This window comes from Manis pentadactyla, chromosome 5 (genome assembly GCF_030020395.1).
Source record: "Manis pentadactyla isolate mManPen7 chromosome 5, mManPen7.hap1, whole genome shotgun sequence".
Taxonomy (NCBI): Eukaryota; Metazoa; Chordata; class Mammalia; order Pholidota; family Manidae; genus Manis; species Manis pentadactyla.
This window is the reverse complement of record NC_080023.1, coordinates 72,158-90,002: the sequence shown is the minus strand read 5'-3', so window position 1 is coordinate 90,002 and position 17,845 is coordinate 72,158. Positions and strand designations below refer to the sequence as shown.

General features: G+C 40.1%; 1 long non-coding RNA gene across 1 annotated transcript; it reads left to right on the top strand.

Moving 5' to 3' along the window:
- Window positions 1–1,346: 1,346 nt before the first annotated feature.
- LOC130683758 (uncharacterized) lies at window positions 1,347–8,635 on the top strand. Its single transcript, XR_008997624.1, has 3 exons — window positions 1,347–1,594; window positions 7,740–7,873; window positions 8,284–8,635. It is a non-coding gene; the product is annotated as an uncharacterized LOC130683758 (long non-coding RNA).
- Window positions 8,636–17,845: the final 9,210 nt, after the last annotated feature.

Sequence of the window (17,845 nt, the reverse complement as noted above, 5' to 3'; positions counted from 1 at the left end):
CTCTGTGATCTTTGTCTGCCTGTAGCTTTGCCTTTTCATGGTGATAGGAATAGTCTGCAGAACTGGGACGAGTGACGGCTGGAAGGACTTCCTTTCTTGTTGGTTTGTGGCCCTCCTCTCCTGGGAGAACAGCGGCCTCTAGTGGCTTGTGCTGCGCAGTTGCGCGCAGACAGGGTTTCTGCTTCCTGCCCGGCTGCTGTGGAGTTAATCTCCGCTGTTGCTGTGGGCGTGGCCTGGCTCGGGCAGCTACTCCAAAATGGTGGAGTCGCGTTGGAGCAGGAGCTGCTGGGAGGCTATTTATCTCCGTAAGGGGCCTCCCTGCTCCCTGCAGCCCAGGGGTTAGGGTGCCCAGAGATCCCGGATTCCCTACCTCTGGATTAAGTGGCCCGCCCTGCCCCTTTAAGACTTCCAAAAAGCACCCGCCAAAACAAAACAATGACCACAAAAAAAAACAAGAAAAAAAATTTTTTTAATTAAAAAAAAAAAAAAATTTTTAATTAAAAAAAAAAAGGTGTTCGTTCGTTTTTCTTTATTCTCCGGTGCCAGCCTCAGGCCTCTGCTCACCGGTCTTTCTGCCCTGTTTCCCTAATATTGGGGTCCCTGTCCCTTTAAGACTTCCAAACAGCGCTCGCCAAAACAAAGCAGCAAAAAAGCAAAAAAAAAAAAAAAAAAAAAAATGGTCGCACGCTTTTCTTATGTCCTCTGTCGCCCAGCCTCCAGTGCCTGCTCACTGTTCTTGCTGCCCTGTTTTCCCAGTATCGAGCGCCCTGCACTCTGGCCCGGATGGCAGGGGCTGGGTGCTCGGCAGTCCTGGGCTCCGTCTCCCTCCCGCTCTGCCTGCTCTTCTCCCGCCGGGAGCTGGGGGGAGGGGCGCTCGGCTCCCGCGGGTCCGGGGCTTGTATCTTACCCCCTTCGCGAGGCGCTGGGTTCTCTCAGGTGTGGATGTGGTCTGGATATTGTCCTGTGTCCTCTGGTCTTTATTCTAGGAAGGGTTGTCTTTGTTATATTTTCATAGATATATGTTGTTTTGGGAGGAGATTTCCGCTGCTCTACTCACGCCGCCATCTTCCGCCCCACCTGTAGTGGAGGTTTTCTATTTCTTCTGGTTCAGTTTTGGAATGTTGTGCATTTCTAGGAGCTTACCTTTTCTCCTATGTTTCCCAGTTTGATGGTGTAATGTTTTTTACAACAGCCTCTTGCAGTCCTTTGTGTTTCTGTGGTGTCAGTTGTCACTTCTCTTTCCTTTCTGATTTGAGTTGTCTGTGTTCATTTACACATGGCCATCCTTTTGCCTTGTCTCCATCTGTTGATGGTGGTGAACTCTAAATAAGACAGTGGAAGACTAAAGTCTAAAGGCCCTGTTTTGTGTATGGAAGTGCTTTCATTTCTTTGGCCAGGTTCAAGTTTCTGTAATTTGTTGGGTCCAATTGTGAACTCTGTTCTATTTCATTTATTTGTGTGTATTCATATATGTATTTATTTTATTAATCAGGAGAAAGAAGTGTAATTTATAGTGTGGCTTGACATTTAAATCAGAAGTTTCATCTAAACACACCTGCCCAATAGAAGGGTGAATGACCTGTGGAAACCTCTGGTAGGTTTTTCTTCTAGACATCAACATCAAGGCAACTGGGTTTTTAAAATGGAGGGTGTCAAGCACACATTTTGTTTTGACTGGTAAAGCAAATGATTAGAACTAGTTGAGTTTTAGGTGTTTGAAAATATTCAGGCTAATGAAGAAGACAGGTTTACAGATCAGGATAATACTGTAGAATGGAAATACAATTTGTTCACTTAATCTAGTGCCATTTTATAACTATCTAATATGTAAGTTGCTTGCCTCCTGAAATTGGAGTAACATGCTTGGCAAGTCTGTTACCCACTTGCAGCCAGAAGGATCCTTGTTGTTGGAGCACAGATAACAAACAGGGCAACTAATAAGACGTGTTCTGTAAATTTTTTTTTTCTAGATAATTATTTTTTATTGAAGGGTAGTTGACGCACAGTATAACATTACATTAGTTTCAAGTGTACAACACAGTGATAAAACATTTATATACATAATTCTAGGTTCCAGCTATCACCCTACCAAGCTGTTACAATATCTTGACTATATTCCTTATGCTACACATTACATCCTGGTTACTAATTTATTTTACCATCGGAAGTCTGTCCTTTTTTTTTTTTTTTTTTTGTGAGGGCATCTCTCATATTTATTGATCAAGTGGTTGTTAACGACAATAAAATTCTGTATAGGGGAGTCAATGCTCAATGCACAATCATTAATCTACCCCAAGCCTAATTTTCATCAGTCTCCAATCTTCTGAGGCATAACAAACAAGTTCTTACATGGAGAACAAATTCTTACATAATGAATAAGTTACATAGTGAACAGTACAAGGGCAGTCATCACAGAAACTTTTGGTTTTGCTCATGCATTATGAACTCTAAACAGTCAGTTCAAATATGAATACTCATTTAGTTTTTATACTTGATTTATATGTGGATACCACATTTCTCTCTTTATTATTATTATTTTTAATAAAATGCTGAAGTGGTAGGTAGATACAAGATAAAGGTAGAAAACATAGTTTAGTGTTGTAAGAGAGCAAATGTAGATGATCAGGTGTGTGCCTGTAGACTATGCGTTAATCCAAGCTAGACCAGGGCAATAAAACATCCACGTATGCAGAAGATTTCTCTCAGAACAGGGGGGGTGAGGTTCTAAGCCTCACCTCTGTTGATCCCCAATTTCTCACCTGATGACCCCCCTGCGACTGTGCCTGTCTTAGGTTGTTCCTCCCTTGAGGAATCTTACCCGTCTCTGGCTAACCAGTCATCTTCTGGGGCCATACAGGGAAATGTGAAGTTGGTAAGTGAGAGAGAAGCCTTATTGTTTGAAATGGTTAGCTTTTTATTTCTTTGCATATTTACGCCCTGTAGCTTCTATGCCCAGCATTTGTCTTGAGGTATCTTTACCACTTGGAAGAATTATGATACTCGGTAAATTTGATATGAGGCACGAATTCTATTTAAGGGTTGTAATTAGGAAGGAAGAAGAAAAGCTATAGAAGTAGCAGGCGGAAGAAAACATGGGAAGATTGATTATTTCTTTGACATATCTTCTTGTAGAGTAATTTCAGCATGTATAGGTTTTAAGCTACTACTTAAATTGCGCACACACATTAACATAATAGGAGTATAGTTACATAACCAAAGCATACCTGTAATTACCAGCCATCTCCAGTGACACCAAGAAAACCAGTTAGGCACCTTAGGCATTTGTGAAAACTTATCTATGATATGGTGGATATTGTCCAAATGAACTTGAACAGTCTGAGAGAAATCAGACAAATTAAAACAACCCATTCCTGGGGAATGTTCACATCCCTTATGTTCTTTTAACAGTAAATAGTCTGTAGTTGTAAGATTTTGGAGCGCTACAATTTGCACTTCTCCTAATTCTTGGTTGAGTTCCAACAGTATAGATCCAGTCAAATTTGTTGTTTTACTGTATGCACAGGCCAGCTTAGATATCTCCTTCATTCCCATGGCAAGTCCAGGAGTTGGTGGGATGAGTGCATTTACAGCTGTAGCAGTGCGTGGATCTTTGTTGGGGTTTTTTGATGATCATCTTCTGGCATGAGTCTTCCAGAGAGTGCTGATGTTGGAAGTTCTCTTTCATATCGTATCTTAGTTCATTTTCGGGGTAGCCCAATTAGGCTTTGATCTTCTGTATAAACACAAACAGACCCTTTGCCTACACTTTTATATGCCCTTTATACCCTTGTGTAGAACTCATTGGAGGTTACCACAGAGGAACTGCCCTTTTTTTTGTTGTTTTGTTTTGTTTTGTTTTTGGTATCACTAATCTACACTTACATGACGAATATCATGTTTACTAGGCTCTCCCCTATACCAGGTCTCCCCTATAAACCCCTTTACAGTCACTGTCCATCAGCATAGCAAAATGTTGTAGAATCACTACTTGCCTTCTCTGTGTTGTACAGCCCTCCCTTTTCTCCTACCCCTCCATGCATGCTAATCTTAATACCCCCCTACTTCTCCCCCCCCTTATCCCTCCCTACCCACCCATCCTCCCCAGTCCCTTTCCCTTTGGTACCTGTTAGTCCATTCTTGAGTTCTGTGATTCTGCTGCTGTTTTGTTCCTTCAGTTTTTCCTTTGTTCTTATATTCCACAGATAAGTGAAATCATTTGGTATTTCTCTTTCTCCGCTTGGCTTGTTTCACTGAGCATAATACCCTCCAGCTCCATCCATGTTGCTGCAAATGATTGGATTTGCCCTTTTCTTATGGCTGAGTAGTATTCCATTGTGTATATGTACCACATCTTCTTTATCCATTCATCTATCGATGGACATTTAGGTTGCTTCCAATTCTTGGCTATTGTAAATAGTGCTGCAATAAACATAGGGGTGCACTGATCTTTCTCATACTTGATTGCTGCATTCTTAGGGTAAATTTCTAGGAGTGGAATTCCTGGGTCAAATGGTAAGTCTGTTTTGAGCATTTTGATGTACCTCCATACTGCTTTCCACAATGGTTGAACTAACTTACATTCCCACCAGCAGTGTAGGAGGGTTCCCCTTTCTCCACAGCCTCGCCAACATTTGTTGTTGTTTGTCTTTTGGATGGCGGCCATCCTTACTGGTGTGAGGTGATAACTCATTGTAGTTTTAATTTGCATTTCTCTGATAATTAGCGATGTGGAGCATCTTTTCATGTGTCTGTTCGCCATCTATATTTCTTTTTTGGAGAACTGTCTGTTCAGTTCCTCTGCCCATTTTTTAATTGGGTTATTTGTTTTTTTTTTGTTGAGGCGTGTGAGCTCTTTATATATTCTGGACGTCAAGCCTTTATCGGATGTGTCATTTTCAAAGATATTCTCCCATACTGTAGGGATCCTTTTTGTTCTATTGATGGTGTCTTTTGCTGTACAGAAGCTTTTCAGCTTAATATAGTCCCACGTGTTCATTTTTGCTGTTGTTTTCCTTGCCTGGGGAGATATGTTCAAGAAGAGGTCACTCATGTTTATGTCTAAGAGGTTTTTGCCTATGTTTTCTTCCAACAGTTTAATGGTTTCGTGACTTACATTCAGGTCTTTGATCCATTTTGAGTTTACTTTTGTATATGGGGTTAGACAATGGTCCAGTTTCATTCTCCTACATGTAGCTGTCCAGTTTTGCCAGCACCATCTGTTGAAGAGACTGTCATTTCACCATTGTATGTCCATGGCTCCTTTATCAAATATTAATTGACCATATATGTCTGCGTTAATGTCTGGATTCTCTAGTCTGTTTCATTTGTCTGTGGCTCTACTCTTGTGCCAGTACCAAATTGTCTTGATTACTATGGCTTTATAGTAGAGCTTGAAGTTGGGGAGTGAGATCCCCCCTACTTTATTCTTCTTTCTCAGGTTTGCTTTGGCTATTCGGGGTCTTTGGTGTTTCCATATGAATTTTTGAATTATTTGTTCCAGTTCTTTGAAGAATGTTGCTGGTAGTTTCATAGGGATTGCATCAAATCTGTATATTGCTTTGGGCAGGATGGCCATTTTGACGATATTAATTCTTCCTAGCCACGAGCATGGGATGAGTTTCCATCTGTTAGTGTCCCCTTTAATTTCTCTTAAGAGTGACTTGTAGTTTTCAGAGTATAAGTCTTTCACTTCTTTGGTTAGGTTCATTCCTAGATATTTTATTTTTTTTGATGCAATTGTGAATGGAGTTGTTTTCCTGATTTCTCTTTCTGTTGGTTCATTGTTAGTGTATAGGAAAGCCACAGATTTTTGTGTGTTGATTTTGTATCCTGCAACTTTGCTGTATTCCGATATCAGTTCTAGTAGTTTTGGGGTGGAGTCTTTAGGGTTTTTTATGTACAGTATCATGTCATCTGCAAATAGTGACAGTTTAACTTCTTCTTTACCAATCTGGATTCCTTGTATTTCTTTATTTTGTCTGATTGCCGTGGCTAGGACCTCCAGTACTATGTTAAATAACAGTGGAGAGAGTGGGCATCCCTGTCTAGTTCCCGATCTCAGAGGAAATGCTTTCAGCATCTCGCTGTTCAAAATAATGTTGGCTGTGGGTTTATCATAGATGGCCTTTATTATGTTGAGGTACTTGCCCTCTATTCCCATTTTGCTGTGAGTTTTATCATGAATGGATGTTGAACTTTGTCAAATGCTTTTTCAGCATCTATGGAGATGATCATGTGGTTTTTGTCTTTCTTTTTGTTGATGTGGTGGATGTTGTTGGACTTTTGAATGTTGTACCATCCTTTCATCCCTGGGATGAATCCCACTTGGTCATGGTGTATGATCCTTTTGATGTATTTTTCAATCCGCTCTGCTAATATTTTGTTGAGTATTTTTGCATCTACGTTCATCAGGGATATTGGTCTGTAGTTTTCTTTTTTGGTGGGGTCTTTGCCTGGTTTTGGTATTAGGGTGATGTTAGCTTCATAGAATGAGTTTGGGAGTATCCCCTCCTCCTCTATTTTTTGGAAAACTTTAAGGAGAATGGGTATTATGTCTTCCCTGTATGTCTGATAAAATTCTGAGGTAAATCCATCTGGCCTTGGGGTTTTGTTCTTTGGTAGTTTTTTGATTACCGTTCTGTTATTTTTTTTTTCTAGAAGTTTGGTAGTTTGATGAATTTTTAATAGCAACGCAAAATCTACTTTCTCAGTCATCTTCTGGATCCATTAGGATGCAATTGCTGCTTTGGGCAATTACCATGAAGTCTCAATCAAGGGCTGTCAAGTTCTGTTTCTTCATTGGTTTCTATCATGGCAGGGAAGGTGTCAGTGCTTTTGTGGTTAGGAGACTTGTTGTTTTGGGTCACTCTGATGTGGGGATTCTTGTTCACAAAGCCGAAGAATGAGCTTCATAAACACTCAAGGTAGGAGAGCAAGGTATAGGCTTTTATTTAGAGATAAAGTGAAAGGACAGAGCTCCTGCCTCACACCAGGAGGGGACAAGAGAGTCCCTGTGTGTACTCATTTTAAATACTATGCTCCTTAAATTATTGTAGCTGTGCAATTAAGCTTGAAATTTTAACATTTGAGTTCAACTTTTTCTTTATCATTGTATAGATGAACAGGTATTCAAATGAGTTGTCAATTCCTGCAAGATAGTGTGGTAAAGTTATTGTTGGGATTACTTGGGGTCTCTAAGTCAATTTGAGGAAAATGGACATCTTAGTAATGGAATTTTTGTCATGGACAGTATATTTCAGTTTTGTTTTTTCTTTCATTGCTCTCAGAAATGTTTCACATGTTTTTCCCTGGAGATCTACAAGTATTGTTGCATTTATATTTGAGCATTTGTATTTTTGCATTTTTTATTTTTTGGTGGATATAAATGATACTCTTTCTTACATATACCAATCATATGTTAATGGTTGACTGAAAATCAGAAATTTTTATGCTCACTTTGAACTTAAGTTTATGATATATATGTAAAATCCCATCTGGGCACAGAACAATGGGCTCCATTTCTGTTTGAACTTAACCATATATTTTCACTGAATAATCCATGTATTGAATTTGAGCCCTTTACCAGGACTTCTAAGAAGGGGCCCAATCATCAGTAGTGACTATGTTTGAGCTATGGGATGCCTGAACCTGCCTTTTGTGGCACGCATTGAGCACGTGTGCTCCTCCTGTGCACTCTGGTATCTTTGCTAGAGTGAAGACTTGAGATTTTGCATCTACAGGACCCAGGAGTCTGGGCTGCAACTTTGGGATGACTTGGAGCCCAGTCCACCAGGAGGAAAATGCTTCCCGTGCGGGGTCCTGACACCTGCAGAGGGGGCTTTGCCATGATTTCTTCTGGATGTTTCTATAAGGAGTGAGTACAGAACCTCCCATTTTCTATCATATTCCTAAATGCTTTCTTTATTAAATTCTCATATAGTATTGTAACATTTTAAAAAATGTGTGTTATATAAAATTTCTCAGAAAGGTAAATAGGGCTGGTGTTATCTATACAATAAAACAGTTATGAAAGACCAGAATTAGATTATATAATAGCTCCAGGGTCTGGGGCATAGTGTGTGCCCAGAAAGAATAATATTTTGTGAATTTAAAATGCTTTATGGAAGCACATCAAGTGAGGAATGAGCCAGCTCTTAGAGCTTTGTGCCCTTCTGTGAATCATCTTTAAAGATCTGACCCTGTAATAATTAATGTGCAGTGTTCCTCATTCACTGAGGGTTTCTAAGGATTAACTGTATATTATTCTGTATCATTTTGATTCAGGATTGTTTCTGTAGAGAAATCCCAATTCAGCATCATATTCACAGTCATAAAATTCATATCAAGAAATGGGACCAGCCAGTCTTCCCTGCAACCTGAGGCAAAGAGAAAAAAAGTCACACCCTAATAAGTCCCTTCACTCACCTGCATTGTTACTTTTCCAACATTAAAGTAATTGAGATCCACTGAAAAGTGGAAGTTTAAGTACATTAAAATTCAGAATATTATTTTGAGTTCTATTTTATTGATGCCAAACCAGAATTTAGTACTCTTTAATGTTCCTAGCTTTCGAAAAGCTAACTTATCGATATGTTAATATCCCCTGTAGCTTGTCATTTTTAAATGGGATTATCATTGTGCTTGATGATTTCTCCTGAATTAGTGTTGATCATAATTTTAAAAAATTATCTTCATCCACGAATATGTTCTTTGCCAGACCTTTGTGCGAATGTATTTGTTAAAAAATACATAAATGAACCAAGGGAACATATAACTGTTTTGATAAACTATTAGAATGAGCAAGTTTCATGGATCAGGTTTAGAAGATCAAAATATGATGATGTCTTTTCTCTTCATGCCACCTACTGCATGCTGCTTAAAACCATTTAAGGTGAAGTTGTTACCAAATGAAACAAACCTGTTTCCACTCAGCCCACATACAGCAAAGTCAAACACTGACATGAGCAGTGAAACCAAACCCTGCCATTGGGATGTGGTGAAAGAAGGTGGGTGTTCCCCAAGCAAGGAGAATGGATAGCTAAAGCTTAAAGCCCTGCACTCACTATTGGCTTATAAGCAAGGGCTTTTAAAGGTTATGGGAAAGGGTTGCAGGATGTGCGATGAGCTTGTGGCATTGTTCTGATGGGTCCATGGTGAGGTGACAGGGGACTCTTTCAGGAGTGTTAGCTGTCAGCCTTCTGACTCCACTGAGGCTGGAGTCCATGTGCTCATGTCAGGAGGTGGCATGTCTGGTGGGGCCTAAATTCCTGCAAACAAGTCAAGGATACATGAGTCAAGAGTCTGTCTGTGGCCTTGAGGGGAAAATCAGAGTCCTGGGCCATTTTAATTTGCTTTACCTTGGTTTGCAAACTCCCATTTTTAAAAATCTTAATTTACACATTCTGATTCCCATACTGTGGGTCATAATTGATGGACCCAGTCTTATGTGTCAATGAGATGTCTGAGGGCCTTTATCAGACAGGGAATGCCTGTGCAGTTACAAAACATCTTTAGGACTGAAATCACCGTAACGCTTAAGAGCCAAAACATTGGCTGCTTTTTCTAAATGAGATGCATTTATGGAAAACAGATTCCAAGTAGAAGATCTGAAGGTACTTTACTTTTGTGTATCTTGGTTTCTGAGATGACAGTGAGATGTTTCTAATCTTCCTTTTTTATGTGCTTCCTTCTTGTAATAATGGAAAATTCAAGTTTCTCTTTAGCATGCTCATTCCTTTACTTTTTTGGTCTATTCTGAGCTTCAGAAAAAAATGTACATAAACCTTGCTTTACCTTTACATTCCTCTAATATACTTTCACGTAATATTCTTTGTTGGTAAGCTACACGATAGGCATTCTAATAAGCATGAGGAATTACATATTGTCCTGGTTTTTCACTAGAGCTGTTTTTTAACCATTTGCTTATGATTCATATGATCATCTCATCATGATCAATTGCATTAAATTTGAGAGTCTGTCTGTGCCAAGCGTGCTTCTGAGTGTAGCACTGTGTACTTTATGTGTTACAACTCCTGAGGAAGTTTTCTTAATTACTTAAGGAATCTAAAATTTTCTGGACTATTAACACTGGTTTTGTTTTAGTCTCTCATAACTACTGCATAGAATCTTTATTTTACAAGGGTGTCTATGTCTATAAAACCTATAGTATGCTGTAGGTTTTACTTCTGAATTGTTTTCATGGAGGAAGCCCTACACAGATTCACACACAGGGGAAGTAGGTGTACATTCAGGGGATTGTCTGCTTGAATTGTGGACAGTATCTGACTGTGGAAATCAGATACTTTTTACCAATGCTTCTATGAATTCTCATAATGGTTAATTTCCTATGACATTGGAATAATTGAAATTCTCTTAAATATTTAAAGAGTGTATATGTTATATCTCACAATGTAATATTTCAAGTTTACATATTTGTACTAAAGCCAAAAATATTTTCAATTTACTGTTTTTAATTTTCAAATTCATAAAGTATATCCATGTGCCTTATTAAAGTTTTACATTCATACAACATACTTCCAAATTTATATCCTCTCATTGTTTATGTAAAAATGAGTGAACTAATAATTATGATGCTTGATTAAATTGTCAGTTTTCAGGAGAGTCTTAAAATTGTCAGGAGACACCTAAAATTTATTTCCAGTCACTCAAAATATCATTCCACTGTGCTAATTTGCATACAATTTAATAATGATTTTGTATCAAGATTTGGATTCAGCGTAGTATATATTCTCCTTTGATATTCCATATATTAACTTTTGAGTCATGTTAACCTGTGTCAAAATGCACCAATTACATGTAGTCCCCTACGGCAGCACAAAGGGGATAGTCTCTTCATCACATAGCCCACATACCTCTGCACTGTAAATTCCCCGCAAGGTCATGTCGTTCCTGCTGCTTACCCGGTAATTTGTCATAAGAGAATCCCACCTCAAGAGAGCCAGAGTGGTGATTCTCTCTCTCTAGTCCCCTCTCTTCATGTTGCTGGGTCATAACTGTAGGGACAGACTCAGAGCAGCACCACACAAGAAGCAAAATGACAGCTGAGACCCCAGCTTCCATCCTCCGCCAGCCTCGTGGAGAGGACAGGGTGCAGTGGTTCAGGGGCGCCATGGGCCTTAATAGGAGGAGTGGTGGTAAGAGGGAATGCCCTTGTCCCTGTCCTGTGTCCTGTGGCAAGGGTTAGAGAGTTTTCATAGTAGCCAGGTGAGGAAAGGCATCATGATAGAAAAAGGGGTTAAAGTTCTCAGTGTTTACCCAGGCTCCACAAATTATCCATCACACTGGAGGTACAGTAACATTAATACATTACTCATGTACTGCCTTCTAAATATTCAGTTTCTTACAGGGTTGACCAGCTTTAGCTTTACAACTTGGTTCATCTGGGGTAAATCAAGCTCTTCATCCGTAACATATTTTGCGGTCAGATTGGCTTAATGGCATAGTATGAACACAATCATTTAGAAGAGTGTTTTCAGATAATTTCAGACTTACAGAAAACCTGCAATATCCCTGATATTCCTTCATTCAGATTTTCCAGTGGTCAGTGCACCACTACATTTGCTCCATCATAGAAAATTGTCAACTGTATTTTTCCAATTAGAGGCATAATTTACCACAGAAATACGACATGACCCACATTAGGAAATCAAAATTGTTGATAATTCTTACCTGCAGACCAGCTTTAAATATCAGCAAGTGCATCAACTATGAGAAAAATATGTCTACATTCTGGTACATAGACTTTCTGTCATTTTCATGACCTCAGTTGGGTTAGAGTCCAAAGTTCTCCAACATCATTATGTGCAGGCTCAAGAGTCCTTGTCTTCTTGGCCTTAGAGGGGAAGCTTTCAATGCTTCACTGCTGAGTATAGTGTTAACTATAGATTTGTTGTATATGGACATTATCATGCTGAGGTTGTTCCTTCTCTGCTCTGTTTCTTGTGGGTTTTTATGGTAAAAGTATATTATATGTTGTACCATGCTTATTCTGACTCTATTGAGATGAAAAGATTTTTTTCATTTACTTCTAATCTCATATGATTTGCATATTGAACCACTTGCCTCCTTGGGATAAGTGTCAGCTGGTCATGTGGGAAATCCCTTTAATGTGACCTTGAATTTGGTTTACTAATACTTTTAGAAAATGCTCATCTATTTTATTTTTTATTTTTTAAATTAAGGTATCATTGATACATAATCTTATGAATGTTTCACATGAGCAACAGTGTGGTTACTACATTCCCCCTTATTGTCAAGTCCACAACACATACCCCTTTACAGGTACTGTTCATCAGCATAGTAAGAATCTTGCATCTATTTTCAATAAGAATATTGGTCTGCAGTTGTGTTTTTTCATGGCATCCTAATCTGGATTGATATCAGGGTAATGGTGGCCTCATAGACTGAGCTTGCAAGTGTTCTGTACTCTCCAATTTTTTGGAAGATTTTGAGAAAGATTGACTTTAATTCTTTAAGAGTTTGGTAGAATTCTCCAGTGAAGCTCTCCGATTACTGGAATCTCTTGTACAGCAAGTGTTCTCTGTCTTTTTTTTCATTCATTTATTCTTTCATCAAATACTTTATTTTTTTTATTTTGGTATCATTAATATACAATCACATGAGCAACATTGTGCTTACTAGATTCCCCCCATTATCACGTCCCCACCACATACCCCATTATAGTCACTGTCCATCAGTGTAGTAAGATGCTATAGAGTCACTACTTCTCTTCTCTGTGCTATACTGTCTTCTCTGTCTCCAGAGAAGATCATAGCCTTTCACTGCTGCCTCTCAGCACAGGCCTGTCATTCGTTCGGGGTCAGTGGGTTCTCCAACTGCGTTTTGTATATGGAAGATGCTTCTGATGATTCTGCGAAGTTGCAGTCTTCCGGCTGGGGAGCCGCAACCCAGGGACGGGCGGCGCGGGAGCGGCCGGGGTGTGAGCCCTCCCCGCAAGCCCAGCCCGGTGTCTGCATCACCGCCGAGTTTGAAGCATCCAGTGAAAACGCAGGACGCCCGAGTTCACGCAGCCGGCCCGGCCTGGGCGGAGCGAGGATGCTGGGAGTGCCGCGCCGGGGGCGGGGCGAACCTCGCGTCCCACGAGGCCCGCTGATCCCCGGGGGCAGAGTCCGCATTCCCATGGCCGGCCGTGCAGCCGCGCAGGGAGGCACCACCAAGTCAAGGGCAGCTGCGGCGACAGACGCGGGATGCGCGCTTCCCCCGGCGACTCCGCCTCCCCGGGCCCGCTGTTCAGGGCGGCCCACGGGCCCGGCTAGCTCGACGCGAGCCAGCCGCCCTCCGGCCAAGTCAGTGGCAGAACCCCTCCGTGGTCCTGGGGGCGTGCCAGGCACGCCCCCGGGGCGTGCCTGCTGGGACATGGCTGCCAGCGCCTTGGCCCGCCCCAGGAGCCGGGCCCCCAGGTGGCAGGTCACCAGCCTGACAGCGCCCCCCGCCCCGGGCTCTTCAGGCCCCGCGCAGCTGCCCAGCCAGCGCTCCCTGGCGGCCCCCAGGTGTCAGCTCCCACCCCCACCCCCCGCAGGAGCCGAGGGCACGCTGTCCCCGCGGCCGCCGCCACCGCCGCAGGCCTGGGGCACGGGCTGGGGCGGCGGCTGAGCGCCCTCCCAACTGGCAGGGATGTAGGGCCTTTCTTAGGCTCTTAATCTACAATACTACTACTAAGCTTTTCCTTACACTTTTGAAAAAACGGAGTCATTTTGTTCTATAGAATTTACTACGTTCTGGATTTTGTTTTGATCGTCATGGTGTCATTTTAACATGTACTCTATCCCTATTTTCTCCTTAAATGGGCAGTTGGCTCCTGAGGCTTGATTAGTTTCAAGTTCGGTGATTTGGGCAGAGTATTTCATAGGTGGTGCTGTGCACTTCTGCTGGCATCACATCGGGAGCACGTGCTGTGTGCCTTTTGCGATGTTAATGTTGATCCCTGGACTCAGGTGTCAGTCTAGTCCTTCCATTTTTTGTTCCTATGAGCTTTTCAGCTGCTGATTTTAGTGGCCATTTATCACCTTTGTCTGTATCCATTGTGGCAAAGTGGTGATGTTCTAATTCTGTCCTTCCGTCTGCATTTGTTAGTTGAAGGTCTGTGTAATTCTAGAGAGAAGAACATGCCCTACCTATAGGAATGGTAGGATAATAAGCAGGCACTGATGCCATAGCTAACTCCAAAGGTGACCAGTTAAGTATTTGCTGTGTTATCTTTATGAACTGATGATATATATTTTTTATTCATTATTTAAAAAATTCATTTTGACATCATTAATCTACAATTACATGAAGAACATTATGTTTACTAGACTCCCCCCTTCACCAAGTACCCCCCACAAACCCCATTATAATCACTGTCCATCAGTGTAATAAGATGCTATAGAATCACTACATGTCTTCTCTGTGTTGCACAGCCCTCCCTGTGCACTCCCCCCCACATTATACCTGCTAATCGTAAGGCCCCCTTCCTTTTTCCCCACCCTTATCCCTCCCTTCCCATCCACCCTCCCCTTATTGTTTTATGGTGTAAAAATGCAGTTAGTACAACTGCTGTTCCTACTGTCTTCATTTGAAATCTCAGCCAAAATTCTCTCCTCAGAATTAATATTTAAAATGGGAATTACTGAAAAGATTTAGCATAGATATTTTTTTGACATGTAGACACTGAGTATGTGCATTGGTTTTTTCCACAACCCTGCCATAACATCATCTTGACTATGCTTTCATCCTGAATATCGTGATCAGTATCAAGTATAAAAATATCTTTGTAATAGCAGTGAAGTACATGTAGTGGCTAAGACTGCAGGTTTTAGAGAGGGACAGTCCTGGGTTCAAATCACACATTGCTGTTCCTTATTGCCGGTGCACCTCAGGAAATGATTTAACCTCAGTGGGCCTGTGGTTCCCTCAATGGTAATATAGGGACAGTGAAACCCACCTTATTAGGTCAAATGATTATGAAGATTAAAGTGAACAATACATTCAAAATGCCTCAGACAGAGCATGGTGCTTGGATTGTGGGGTGTAACTGTCATCTGTGATGGGAGCAAGAGCAGTGCTTGTGTCCATGGCACCCATTGTGTGAGGTCATCATATGTCATGATTCCGAGCCTGGTGCCACAGCATAAAGGGCAGTCAGGACTGCTGGCTCTGGCTGCAGAAGTGCCCAGAGTGGTTCAGGCTGAATCCTGCTTTAAGGTTCTTTTAAGGAAAAAGGAACACTAAAAAAATCTTATTAACCTTCACACCAAAGGAATTCTCTCTCAAAAAAGAAGTATAAGGTATTTTAAAAATTGTTTTAGAAAGGTTATTTTGCAAGAATGTTTTTCCTATGTCTGGACATACTACTTGGGACTCTAAATAAGGTCACGTAACAGTGTATTTGTTTTGATTTCCTTATGGAGGACAACCAGCTCTTGATTATTACCTATGCACTAAGCAGGCTTATTCCTGTAGTACACTAGTGTTATGCTGGTGTATGTGTTTCCACGAGGAGACTTATAGTGGGAAATCTGAAATATCACAAAAGTAGGCAAAATAATGTACATCATGTACCTATCATCAGCTTTCGAAATTATCATATGAACAATATTGATCTACATATATTCCCATCTACTACTCCTCTTCCATAATTTGTTGAAGCAAATTTTAGACATCGTACTTCAACCTGTAAATGTATCTAAAAGATAAGAGTTCTTGTTTTCTACCAAAGTATCACAATACCATTATCATACTTTAAAATGATAATTTCTTGATATCAAATATCAGACATTGTTGAAAATTTTCATTGTTTAAATTCTTAACTCTCAGAATTTCCTAAACAGTTTGTCTATTTGAATCAAAATCTAGGTAAGATCCAAACACTGGGCATGTTAGATACATCCATTAAGGCCCCTTTAATCTTCTCACAGTGTTTTCACTTCTTGAAATTTATTTGTTGAATAAACTGGGTAATTTGTAGAACTTCCTACAGACTGGGTTTTGCTGTGTAGTTTATAAAGCCAGGGAACTGTTTTTCACCTTTTTATATAGACCTTCTTACTTTGTTCTTTAGATTTCTACCCTTTTTCATGGCTTCCCTTAATATTAATTTCACCCAGATTTTACCTTTATAAAAATATTTAAATTATTAGCCTTCAAAGAATAGCTTGCATCAAGCCTCACCGCCTTGGAATGGTCCGCTGAGTCCTAGGCAGGCGTGAGAATCTCAAGCTGATCCCATTGCCTCTCATCACTCTCATTCACTTACAGTGTATAAAATGATATAGATGCTGTTAATTATAGACTGTTTGGCAATTTATATTCAGAGTGGAGAGAGTTCGAGTTAGTTAGATTTCAGGGTTGTGCCAGATCTACTTATTAGATTTATTTAATAAATATTTTATTGTTAAAATGATAAAAAATACATGTTCCATTTGTATCTGACATATTCTGACAATCTAGGTCAGTCGGTTCAGTAAATGTGCTATTGAAATGTGGCGTGAGGTCCTTGAATTTTAAGTTTAAATGGCTGCTGAATAAAGATCCTTGATATTGTCATACAGTTTTTATGTGTTAGGTAGAACTGCATGAAATTGCCTATTTTGTAAGTAAAAAATGATTACATATTTACAATTTTATATAGTTCGACCTAATGGACAACTATAGAACCTCAGAAAAGGAACTTGCAATACTTGTAACATGTTCTAAATCTTCCCTGAAATTATATATTAAAAGCTTTTTATTTTTTAGGAGAAAGAAATCAGAAGACAACAAGCTGTTCTGAAGCATCAGGTCTGTAGACATAAAGTTAAACAATTGTTGAAATGTACATTTTATGATTTTTCTTAAATCTTAATTTGGGGAGCATCTTGAAAATATTTTCTTAAAAATTTCCATTATGATTCCCCCTTAAGTTTTCCCTTCATCTTACAGTTTTTGCCTTGCTTTCGTATTGGTGTCTTTTGGGTGGTTAAAAATTGGTTTCATGACTGTGTGATTTCTGTTTCATAATGTTGTGCCAACTCTTTCTACCGGTAGGTGGAGAGGCATAGACTAGATATGGTATGGGTATGTTTATTTTTGTACATCTAACACCGCATTGTGATTTGGTTGTGATATGGTTGTCATAGCAATGCATAAAGTGTAGCACTGGCTGCTGTCATATTACATACTGCTGCATGGCTTTACAGCACAGTGCATTGCACACATCTGCTTGTCTGTCTATAAGTATGATCTGTCCCCAAGATTTTTAATTGAATTGTGTAAGCCTTATTGAAGGCCGCTGTCCAAAAATTTGTGTTACTGATGTTAAAATGAAAGTTGGATAACTGTACAAATCAGGTACAATTATGACCCATATTCTCCCATCTTTCCTGATGCAAAACTGCCATTGAATACAATGGGAATTTTCAGTTAGGTTGATGAGAGAATATGAAATAGATTCATGTTTTATAGGTAAATTTTAGAAGTGATATTAGAAATATCCCTTTGGGGATACTAAAAAGAATTGATTAGACATTACAACTTTGATTTTTGCAGTTTGAAATAAAATGAGATGATCAAACTCTAAGTTACTGGTAGTGCTTATCTTATTTTCATACTGTGCCTTTTAGATACCCTTATGGACAATGGTGCAGCTTTTATGGCTTTAAGTAGTGCATGAAGTGGCAGACATCAGTAAATAGGAGTATCCTGTTTCATTGGTATTGGTATATGGACAACATCTAAGCAAAGAGCAGAGAAAAGGAACAATGGAGGAAAACGATTCGGGTCACTTGTCAAAACAACCAAGTTGTACCTCTGTAGAAGGAACCAAAATGAGAGGAGGCTGAGTACGTGA